Consider the following 13,000-nt stretch of genomic DNA (forward strand, 5'->3'; position numbering starts at 1 on the left):
AGAGAAGGACTAGGGCAGGGGTGGAGCAAAGGTATGCATATTTCTGTTGTTAAGATGTTGGTAACCCAAACTGGATCCTGGTTTGCTTTGCACCTAATTAAGAAATGTTGACTCGAGGGACAGTTCAATGTACTGCTTTTTAGTGTTTAAGCCAAGAAGACTGTGACCTTGGGGGTACGTCTAGACTACAGACTTTTGTCAACAGAAGTTTTGTCAACAGATACAGTCGACAAAGCTTCTGTCGACAAAGAGCGTCTAGACTGCAGCCAGGTCTGTCGACAAAGCAAGGCGCTTTGTCGACATAACAGTGTGGACGCAAAGAACAGTGTAGATGTAATAATGCCTTCTATTGACAGAACTCTGTCAACAAAAGGCGTTATTCCTCGTAGAATGAGGTTTACATACGTCAACAAAACTGCTGAGTTCTGTCGACATTATGTTGACATAACTCAAAGGCAGTGTGGACGCAGGTATAATTTTGTCAATGAAAGTCCACTTTTGTCAACAAAACCCTGTAGTCTAGACACACCCTGATTTATAGCAAAACATCAGAGAAGGAGCAGGGCAAGGGTGTTTGTTTTTCTGCTATTAGAAAGTTGGCAACCCTGACTCTGTGTGGCTCAAGGATGCTCCCTTGCCATTGCTTGGAACATTGGGGCTTATTTTTGGCCCCAATATAGCCCTCTGTCACCCTACTGTAGCGGATTTATACCAGTCGAGTTACTGGAGAGAAATTTGGCATGTTGTATTTATCAGTCTCCTCTTTACTCCCACATTTTCCCTTTGAAGGATTTACATTGTGTCCATGCCCTAACTCAGCGGAAATGAGAGGCCTTCATTGGAACACGTTCAACAGAGTGGTTTATGAATTTGTAGCTTCTGTAATTTTAGGCTAAAGTCAGGATCTTGTCCCTCCTTTCTTTGTGTTCAGTGCTTCATTGGTCTTTAGCACCTCCTGCAGTTATTTATCCCCTCACAAGACAGGGTGCTTAGGGTCTGTCTACACTGTAATAAAACTCCCATGGTTGGCCCACAGCATTGGACTCAGGCTTGGGCCGCAATGCAATAAAATTGAAGCATAGATGTTTGGGCTCTCCATCAGGGGTACGGAACCTATGACCTGTAGGCAGAAGCACCAGTGCCACTACCCCCTATGGAAGGATGTGTGTGTGTGTGGGGGGGGGGGGAGTCTCAAGCCTTTGGGGCTGGATTCAGCTGTGGGCTTTGCAGGCAGAAGGGAGGAAGCAGCTCTGTGCAGCCCTGAGGACTTCAGGAAAGAGCTCCCTGCAGAGGTGTGCAAAGATATGTGTGCTCCCATGAGCTGCACCATGTAGGCACCCCAATTCCTTACCCCCTCCTGCCCAGACCTTGCGACTGGGACTTTTCAGTTTAGAAAAGAGAAGACTGAGGGGGGATATGAGAGAGGTCTATAAAATCATGAGTGGTGTGGAGAGGGCTGATAAAGAAAAGTTATTTATTAGTTCCCATAATAGAAGAACTAGAGGACACCAAATGAAATTAATGGGTAGCAGGTTTAAACCTAATAAAAGAAAGTTCTTCTTCACACAGCGTGTTGTCAACCTGTGGAACTCCTTGCCAGAGGAGGCTGGGAAGGTTAGGACTATAATAGAGTTTAAAGAGAAGCTGGATAAGTTCATGGAGGTTAGGTCCATAAAAGGAGGTTAGGTCCATAAAAGGCTATTAGCCAGGGGATAAAATGGTGTCCTTGGCCTCTGTTTGTCAGAGGCTGGAGAGGGATGGCAGGAGACAAATCGCTTGATCATTGTCTTCGGTCCACCCTCTCTGGGGTACCTGGTGCTGGCCACTGTCGGTAGACAGGATACTGGGCTAGATGGACCTTTGGTCTGACCCAGTACGGCCGTTCTTATGTTCTTATCCCCACCCCTCTTCTGCACTCTCCCTCCCTTCCAGATCCTGCACCTCCTCCCTCCTTTCTTCCTGCCAAGACCCTGCATCCCCAACCCACCCCTGCACCCCCTACCTCCTGCCAAGACTTCCCCCTCCCCCTCCATTCTAGTCCTGAATCTTCCCTCCCTTTTATATCCTGCACCTCTGCCCTCCTGCCCAGACCCCATATCCCCACCATAAGCCCATTCCTGTACCTTAGTTCTTGCCCAGACTCTGCATCCTCACTCCCAGCCTGCTCCTGCACCCCACATTCTGTTCAGACTCCACACCCCTCCCTCAGCCTACTTCCTGAAAGCCCTCTCCCTGCCTCATTTTTAGCCTCACCCCAAATCTACTAGATCCAGGCCTCCAGAAGAGTTAATCTGGCCCTATAAGCCTTGAGAGGAGTGGGGAAGTGTCCTTTTTTCCTGCTTTTCATTTGGGGGCCCATCTGTGGCCTTTGGTCTGATCGAATATGGCCATTCTTATCTGTGAGAGTTTATTCCTCCTTCTCACTTGGGGGTCAGGTCAGTGAGGTTTTTTTTTTTTTTGTTTATCTTGTTTTTTTGTTTCTCACTTGTGTGAGGCCCCTTGAGTGATTTTTCTATGTGTCAGTGGCCCCCAACCCAAAAAAGATTCCCTGCCTCTTCTTTACAGGATTCCAGAGCTCAGACTCCAGCCCAAAGAACTATGCTGAAATGTTATAGCTGTGTGAGCCCAGGTCAGCTGACAGGGGCCCCTCTTAGGTGTTTTACTGCTGTGTAAAAATTCCCTTAAGGCATGTCTACACAGAAGCATTATTTCAGAATAACTGACATTATTCCGAAATAACAAAGAGTACGTCTACACAGCAATCTCTTATTTCAAAATAATGGTGAGCTGGAGGACTTCTAACTCCAACTCCTGTAACCCTCATTTCACAAGGAGTAAGGGAAGTCAAAGGAAAAGTGTTCTTCCTTCGACTTCCTGCTGTGTAGACAGTGCCAAAAGCCGAGTTAAGCTATTTCGACTTCAGCTACGCAGTTGACATAGCTAAAGTTGTGTAGCTTAATTCGACTTTTGCCCTGCTGTGTAGACATGTCCTCAGTGACTCTGTAATGGTTTCATGTGGAGACAGTACATATTATTTAAAAGCAGAGCTGTATGAAACTTGCGCAGTAAATCTCAAATCAGGTAAGGAAGGACAGGGTTGCCTAAGCCACCTTTGAGTTTTGGCTAGAAACTTTGCAGTTCACAGTATGCTTTGTTCTGGCTGAAATCAAATAAAATTTAGTAGTTTGGGCCATGTTTTACTTCAGTTTGTGGGTTTATTTGAACCTAAAGCAAAATGGATCTGAGGGTGAGAACATGCTTTTAAAAAAACAAAGGATTTCACAAAGTAATGCCTTGCTGAAAAAGCCACTGAGTTTTCATGTAGCTCACTTTAAACCGGAATAAGTCAATAATTGTGTTTTAATAATTACAGTTCAGCTATGTATTGGAGTCTCCTTAAGTTCCCTCATTCTTTTTCATGGACACATACCATCCCGGCCAGGCCAGGAGCTTACACTCTCTACAAATTTGCATGCAAAACAAGACTGCAACGTAGTGAGCACATTTGGAATGTAACCTATTTGTTCCTGCACTTCATAGTCATTTGAATTTGCCAGTGGCTTCCTCCTGTAGTTTTAGCAGTTTGTTCAGCCTTGTTCAATTCCTCACAAGAGCAATGGTCCAGGATGAAGAATGATCTAAGCTGCTGAGCAAATGTCGGTAAACTGTTGAGCTCTCAAGGAAGTGTTGCTGATGTCTGTAACCCTTGGAAAGGGTGATCTACGATTTTAATATCATAGCAAGTGCAACATATTCAGTACGTTCCAAAAGGTGTGGGTGACTACCATGAGCCAAATTTTCATCCAACATTAAACAGCCTTTTGCTAGTACTGTATGTGATTGCCCCTGCAAAGGCAATTTGGAATCCATTATATGCAAGCAAAATCTGAATTTATACAACCAACTGCCCAGTGTGAACATGAAAACTGTCAGTAGTGCCTTTCAGGTGAAGAAAGTGTCTGGTGAAGTTAACCAGTGATCCCTATTAATTTTTAAGGGAAAGATTTCCATCTACTGCAAAAACACAGCTTGATATTGGAAATTGTAAGCAGTGTGTGCCTTAGAAATGATATGTGTGTGGGGGGGAGAAGATGGTGCAGAGGTTTCTTCTAGTTTCAAAGAAAAACTAAGCTGCAGCGAAATAAATCACTAGGCTAGACAGCAAAGGCACATTGAAGAAACATGTAGTCATAACTCGCCCTTGATTAAAATAAAAGGTTTCTGCTTGCAGAATTTGTGCCAGACATTATTTGTAAACACACAGGGCATGAGAAAATAAAATGCGGGTTTTATATTTTGCAATTCATGATTAATTTGCAGTATTTTAAAAACACTTCACCAAGTTAAATACTAGCCGTGCTATGACTGTGCAGACATTATGCATGCAGCTCTGCCTCACACACACAACCTTGAACATTAGAACCTTCTCTGATGATAAATAATATCTAAATATTGGCTAGGACACTAAAATACCATGGGATGCAATACTTCCACCCATACAGCCATTGACTGTGAACAGAAGGGATCTGGGTATGATGTCTCCTCTGAAGGACAGAATAGTCATATTCCATAATAGTATATCCCATTTTAAAATAGTAAATGATAGTCAGAGGAATAATAAAACCCAGAAAATCATGCCAAAAACAGCAATACATCAAAGCCATTTTAATAGCTCTTAATACAGTCACTGACATAGCTACTGTACTTGTACAGCTAGATGATGGCACAGACAAGGCTTCTGATTTTACATTCATTACATCCTAAAAGTCTCAGTTGTTTCTTGCATGTAAATTACAGGTAATGAGTGTGCTGCTAAGAGTTTGCACTTAGCTGACTCTGCTAGAATGGTAAGATTGGAAAGGGGACACCTGGATAAAAGAACTTTTTCTGCCTTGAAAAATCAAGAAGGAAAAGTTAATTTCATGCAATTGCTTATATCTCTTGGTTGGCCACTACACTCATACCATAACTCAGTATTATTGGATGGTGACATAAGAGACATGATTTTATGAGGTATGGGCAATCCCATGCTGATCAAATCATCTTACATGCTACTGAAGCTGATATCTTATTTATGATGTTATATGAAGTCATAGATTGAACTAAGACTATAAAAACTGGAACTTAATATTCTAATACAAAAATGCACAGAATGCCACTGAAGGGGCATTTTTAAAGGACTGGTTTCCCTATTGCATTAAACATAACTAGTACCATAGCAGCATTGCTATTCTCTCTAAATGAAAGGATCATGAAACAATGGCAATAGGCTTTTATTATTTTAAGTACCGGTATTTACTTGTATTAATGAATAATCCTGATTGCACAACAACAATGTACCTGTTATTAAGGTGAAATGTATTAGCCATTATTATATTATTCACAGCTTTGTTTCATTATGATGTGTGAAGTTTTGTGCATTTTATTACTCATTGAGGCTTCCCTGCAGCATAGACATGCTATTTTGAAATAAGCTATTTGGGTATGTCTACACTTGCAGCCTAATTCGAACTAGGGCTGCAAATGTAGGCATTCAGAATTGCAAATCAAGCCCGGGATTTAAATATCATTGCAGGAGGAATAACAGGTAGTTTGAACTAGGGCTTTATTTCAAATGCCCGTTTCACTGCCGTATGTAGACGCGGGCAGTTACTTTGGGCTTGTAAATTTCAAAAAATGGCACCCAGCCGGGAAGATGCAAATCAAGCACGGGATATTTAAATCCCAGGCTTGATTTTCAATTCCGAATGCCTACATTTGCAGTCCTAGTTCGAATTAGGCCGCAAGTGTAGACATACCCCTTCAGAATAACTATTCCAGAATATTTTATTTCGAAATAGCCATGCAATGTAGATGTCTCCTTATATACTAACTCAATACCTGGTGTTAATGTACCTCTTTTAAAATCCTTAACTAGGACATACTCATCTGTTTAAATAATATTCTCTAAGGGCCTGGTTCAGCAATGCATTTAAACACTTTAATTTTTGGTATGTAGGTAATTTCACCTCTCTTCAAAAAAGCACTCGATTTCCATTGCTGTTCATGAGATTTAAACATGTGTTCAAGTGATTTGCTGGATACAAATGGGATTAATTACATGCTTAAAGGCAAGCATGAGCTTTGCAGAACTGTGACCCAAAATTATTCATGAAAATACAGCAACTGTGCAAGAATTCTCTATGAGGAAAGCGGAAGTGAAATTTGTTTGAACCTGGGTTGCATACAGACTTGGTTGAGCTTTGAGGTGCTCTTACTTCATTAAGACCTTGAACTTGAATTTTCAAAGGTGTCCAACTCCTGTGGGATGCCAAAAGGCTCTGAATGCTTAACTCACTAACACTCCTTTGAAAATTTCAGTCTTGATCTTTAAAGAAGTGGTCTAGTGGCAGTCTTAGGTTCAGGGTAGTCTTGGTCATGCTAATGGTATAAAGTAGCCTAAGATCTGAAGTAACTTTTTATTTGATTTATTGGATTACAAGATTCTTTAAGTGTCATAATGGCAGCTTTAAGGTAAATGAGCACCCTTAGCTTTTAAATTTATTAAGTTCACCATGGAGTTAAAATTGACTTAAACACTTAAGTTTCTTGGCAACATAAAGATTTTAAATAGCTATTTAAAGTGTCTAGTAATAAGCCACTGAAACTGCTTAGCTCACAGACATTTACCTTCGCCCCCTCCCCCCCGCAACCCGTTTCGGTTCTGAAATTTGATTTGTCCTTTTCATATGTGTTCATTTTTTTAAAATTGTATCTTTTGGTATATATGGTTGTGACTATTTTCTTCCACTATTTGATCTGAGGAAGTGGGTCTGGCCCACGAAAGCTCATAATCTAATAAACCATCTTATTAGTCTTTAAAGTGCTACATAGTCCTGTATTTTGTTTTGGATAAAAGATACCTAAAACGTGAACAGAGGTGGCCCATGGCATTAAGGTTACATAAGAACATAAGAACATAAGAACGGCCGTACTGGGTCAGACCAAAGGTCCATCTAGCCCAGTATCCTGTCTACCAACAGTGGCCAGCACCAGGTGCCCCAGAGAGGGTGGACCAAAAACAATGATCAAGCGATTTGTCTCCTGCCATCCCTCTCCAGCCTCTGACAGACAGAGGCCAAGGACACCATTTTATCCCCTGGCTAATAGCCTTTTATGGACCTAACCTCCATGAAATTATCTAGCTTCTCTTTAAACTCTATTATAGTCCTAGCCTTCACAGCATCCTCTGGCAAGGAGTTCCACAGGTTGTCTACACGCTGTGTGAAGAAGAACTTTCTTTTATTAGTTTTAAACCTGCTACCCATTAATTTCATATGGTGTCCTCTAGTTCTTCTATCATGGGAACTAATAAATAACTTTTCTTTATCAGCCCTCTCCACACCACTCATGATTTTATATACCTCTATCATATTCCCCCTCAGTCTCCTCTTTTCTAAACTGAAAAGTCCCAGTCACTTTAACCTCTCCTCATATGGGACCCGTTCCAAACCCCTAATCATTTTAGTTGCCCTTTTCTGAACTCTTTCCAAGGCCAAAATATCTTTTTTCAGGTGAGGAGACCACATCTGTACACAGTATTCAAGATGTGGGCGTACCATAGTTTCATACAGGGGCAGTAAGATATTCTGTGTCTTATTTTCTATCCCTTTCCTAATAATTCCTAGCATCCTATTTGCCTTTTTGACTGCTGCTGCACACTGTGTGGAAGTTTTCAGAAAACTGTCCACGATAACTCCAAGATCTCTTTCCTGATTTGTCGTAGCCAAATTAGCCCCCATCATACTGTACGTATAGTTGGGGTTATTTTTCCCGATGTGCATTACTTTACACTTATCCACATTAAATTTCATTTGCCATTTTGTTGCCCAATCACTCAGTTTGGTGAGATCTTCTTGGAGTCCCTCACAGTCTGCTTCTGTCTTGACTATCCTAAACGGTTTTGTATCGTCTGCAAACTTTACTATCTCACTGCTTACCCCTTTCTCCAGATCATTTATGAATAAGTTGAAAAGGATTGGTCCCAGGACTGACCCTTGGGGTACACCACTAGTTACCCCTCTCCAATCTGAAAATTTACCATTTATTCCTACCCTTTGTTTCCGGTCTTTTAACCAGTTCTCAATCCAAGAAAGGACCTTCCCTCTTATCCCATGGCCATGTACTTTACACAAGAGCCTTTGGTGAGGGACCTTGTCAAAGGCTTTCTGAAAATCCAAGTATACTATATCTACTGGATCCCCCTTGTGCGCATGTTTGTTAACCCCTTCAAAGAACTCTAACAGATTAGTAAGACAGGATTTCCCTTTACAGAAACCATGTTGACTTTTGTCCAACAAATTATGTTCTTCTACATGCTTCACAATTTTATTCTTTACTATTGTTTCAACTAATTTGCCCGGTACTGAAGTTAGACTTACCGGTCTGTAATTGCCAGGATCACCTCTACAGCCCTTTTGTAAATATTGGTGTCACGTTGGCTACCTTCCAGTCATTAGGTACGGAAGCCGATTTAAAGGATAGGTTACAAACCACAGATAATAACTCAGCAATTTCCCATTTGAGTTCTTTTAGAACCCTTAGATGAATGCCATCCGGTCCTGGAGATTTGTTAACATTAAGTTTTTCTATTTGTTCCAAAACCTCCTCTAATGACACTTCAATCCGGGACAGTTCCTCAGATTCATCACCCACAAAGGACGGTGCAGATTCAAGAATCTCCCCAATGTCCTCAGCCGTGAAGACTAAAGCAAAGAAATCATTTAGTTTCTCCTCAATGGCCTTATCGTCATTGATTGCTCCTTTTATAGCTCGATCATCTAGGGGACCCACAGGTTTTTTAGCAGGCTTCCTGTTTCTAATGTACTTAAAAACATTTTGTTATTTCTTTTTGAATTTTTGGCTAGCTGTTCCTCAAAATCTTTTTTTGCTTTTCTTATTACATTTTTACACTTGATTTGATGGTGTTTATGTTCTTTTCTATTTATCTCACTAGGATTGGACTTCCACTTCTTAAAAGATACCTTTTTGTCCCTCACTGCTTCTTTTACATGGTGGTTAAGCCACGGTGACTCTTTTTTAGGTCTCTTGCTATGTTTTTTGAATTAGGGGTATACATTTAAGTTGGGCCTCTATTATGGTGTCTTTAAAAAGTTTCCATGCAGCTTTCAGGGATTTGGCTCTAGCCACTGTGCCTTTTAATTTCTGTTTAACTAACCTCCTCATTTTTGTGTAATTCCCCTTTTTGAAATTAAATGCCAGGGTGCTGGACTGCTGAGGTGTTCTTCCCATCACAGGAATGTTTAATATTATTATATTATGGTCACTATTCCCAAGCGGTCCTGTAACGGTTATATCCTGGACCTGATCCTGCCCTCCACTCAGGACTAAATTGAGAATTGCCTCTCCCCTTGTGAGTTCCTGCACCAGCTGCTCTAAGAAGCAGTCATTTAAGCCATTGAGAAATTTTCTCTCTGCTTCTCTTCCTGAGGTGACATGTATCCAGTCACTATGGGGGTAATTAAAATCCCCCATTATTATATAGTTCTTTATTTTGGTAGCCTCTCTAATCTCCCTTAGCATTTCAATATCAGTATCGCTGTCCTGGTCAGGTGGTCGGTAATATATCACTACTGCTAATTTCTTATTATTGGAGCATGGAATTACTATCCATAGCGATTCTATTGAACATGTTGATTCACTTAATATTTTTATTTCATTTGATTCTACATTATCTTTCACATACAGTGCCACTCCGCCACCCACCCAGCCTGCTCTATCCTTTCTATATATTTTATATCCCGGTATGATTGTGTCCCACAGATTTTCCTCATTCCACCAGGTTTCAGTGATACCTATTATGTCAATCTCCTCATTTAATACGAGGTACTCTAGTTCACCCATCTTATTAGTCAGACTCCTAGCATTTGTATACAAGCACTTTAAAAATTTGCCACTGCTTATTTGTCTGCCCTTCCCTGATGCATTGGATTCCTTTGTATGTGGTTGTTTGTCTGCTCTGGCCCACGGTTTGCCCTCTCCCCTCCTCTCTTTCTGACTACAGCTTAGAGAATCTCTATCAATGGATTCTCTTCTAAGAGAAGTCTCCCTCCGATTTACGTGCATCTCCGCAACAATCGGCTTTCCCTCATCTCTTAGTTTAAAAACTGCTCTACGGCCTTTTTAATGTTTAGTGCCAGCAGTCTGGTTCCACCCTGGTTTAGGTGGAGCCCATCCTTCCTGTATAGGCTCCCCTTCTCCTAAAAGTGTCCCCAGTTCCTAATAAATCTAAACCCCTCTTGCCTACACCATCGTCTCATCCACGCATTGATACTCTGAAGCTCTGCCTGCCTACCTGGCCCTGTGCGTGGAACTGGAAGCTTTCCGAGAATGCCACCATAGAGGTCCTGGATTTCAGTCTCTTTTCTAGCAGCCTAAATTTGGCCTCCAGGACATCTCTCCTACCCTTCTCTATGTCATTGGTACCTACATGTACCATGACCACCGGCTCCTCCCCAGCACTACACATAAGTCTGTCTAGATGCCTCGAGAGATCCGCAGCCTTCACACCAGGCAGGCAAGTGACCATATAGTTCTCCCGGTCATCACAAACCCAACTATCTATGTTTCTAACGATCGAATCACCCACTACTAACACCTGCCTCTTCCTAACTGGCATTCCCTCCCCCTCAGAGGTATCCTCAGTGTGAGAGGATACCGCAACATCCTCTGGGAAGAGGGTCCCAACTACCGGATGGTTTCCCTCTGCTCCCATTGAATGCTCTGTTCCCTTGAGACTTTCATCCTCCTTAAGAGCACTGGGGCTCTCAGACTGGAGGTGGGACAGTACTACAGTGTCCTGGAAAGTCTCATCGACATAGCTCTCTACCTCCCTTAGCTCCTCCAGTTCAGCCACCCTGGCCTCCAAAGCCCGAACTTGGTCTCTGAGGGTCAGGAGCTCCTTGCAATGGGGGCACACATATGCCACCCGCCCACAGGGCAGGTAATCATACATGTTACACTCGACACAATAAACAGGATAGCCCCCACTCTGCTGCTGGGCTTCTGTCTCCATTTTTCTAATGAATAAGTTTAAGTATAAACTGGGATTTTTTTAAACCTCTGGAATATAGATTATACTAAGAGTTATGTTTTAAAGAAGATCAGAAGTCACTAGTGCCCTCTATGCTCCCCCTCTAAACTCCCTCTCCAAACTCTCCTGTTAGCTGTTCCTGGTTGCTAAGTCACAGGCTTATATAGCTCTGGTAGCCCCTCCCCATGACTGAGGCTCAGCCAATTAACAGAGGCTTCTAGATTTCAAACCTTTTAGAAGCTCCTTCAAACAAACAAACCAAACAAACAAACCAAACAGACAAACACAAGCTCAGCACACTGCAAATAACTCCCCCACACACAAACACACACTCCAGACAGCCACTTACCACAAGGGTCCCATTTTTATTCCATTTTAAGGTTGCTTAATTTCTTTTTTAAATTGAAAACCATTAGGAGAATGAAATGACAAATTCTTAATAATTTCAATAGGAGCAGGATTGGGTCTCATCTCCTTCATATGTAGCTTTCAACCAAAGCTGCATTTAAAAAGGCTCACAGGGCATTTAAAAATGGTAAGGGGTATATTGTGCTATTTATTGTGAAGCAGTACTTCCTATTAAAGCCAACAACGAGTTCTGTTTCAAAACTGTTAGTACCACCTGGCATATGACATTAAACTAAATGTGAACAGGTATACATGTTTTAAAATTCCATATGCACAGGAATATGACACCCAGCATTTCTCATTACACTATTAACTTTTGAGGTAGATTATGTCCTAGACAGCAGGAGATGAACTGGAGAATGTACTCTGTAGCTGGAGTGCCCTGGAGAAATTCTAGCTGACTGAACAAGTATTCCTCCTGGCAGCTGCCGCCCAGTGTACACTGCTCATTAAGGCTACGTCTAGACTGCATCCCTCTGTTGACAGAGGGATGCAAATCAAGTACTTCAAATGTGCAAATGAAGCCAGGATTTAAATATCCCATGCTTCATTTGCATAAACATGGCCACCGCTTTTTTCAACATGCAGGTTTTTCGAAACAAACAAACAAACAAAAACAAACGGCAGTCTAGACGTGGATCTGTTGAAAATAAACCCTTGGAATAAACTCTATTTGAAGAATACAAGATCTGTCGAAAAAGGGTTTATTTTTGACAGATCTGCATCTAGACTGTCAGTTTTTTCAAAAAAGCTCTGTTTCGAAAAAAAGTGGTGGCCATGTTTATGCAAATGAAACATGGGATATTTAAATCCCGGCTTCATTTGCACTTTCGAAGTGCTTGAATTGCATCCCTCTGTCGACAGAGGGATGCAGTCTAGACATAGCCAAAGAGAGTGCAACGTATCTACCCTTGTGTACTGACTAGTGTGCAGGGGTTGGGAAAGGAGCCATGGACTGCTCTCACTCAGCTCCTCTCTCCCTGTGTGCCTCCATCCTCTTCTGAGGCCCCTAGGTAGATGGGAGAAGAAGCTGGCATTGTGTGCCATGGAAATTCTGGCAACCCCTTGCACAAGCGTGTGTGTGTGTGTGTGTGTGTGTGTATGTATGTAATCTGGTCCTTTGCTAGAGTCTGTATAGTTCTGGCTGATTGCTGATAACAATATCTTAAGAGGGCCAGTCCATTCCTGTCTACAAAGCTGTGATATCTGTGTCCAAGTTGCTCATGAACTAGCTGTTCCTGAATTCTATTATTAATAGAGGTGTAGCAGCTGTAGCTTTTAACCTATCATTAGTGCCATGGCTTAAATACACAGCCTCCCTCCAATTTGAATCAATTGATTAGCTCCAACCAGTTTCATTAAACTATTCATTTAATTTAACAATCCACACATAAAATACTTCATATTACAAAAATTAAAGAATTAATCAACCAAAATATCAGAGGATGATTGTAGAGAAATCGTTTCAAGAAGCAGCAACAACTGTAAATGTTGAATCTC

Source organism: Pelodiscus sinensis, chromosome 13 (assembly GCF_052426305.1).
Source record: "Pelodiscus sinensis isolate ZL-2025 chromosome 13, ASM5242630v1, whole genome shotgun sequence".
In the NCBI taxonomy this organism is placed as follows: Eukaryota; Metazoa; Chordata; order Testudines; family Trionychidae; genus Pelodiscus; species Pelodiscus sinensis.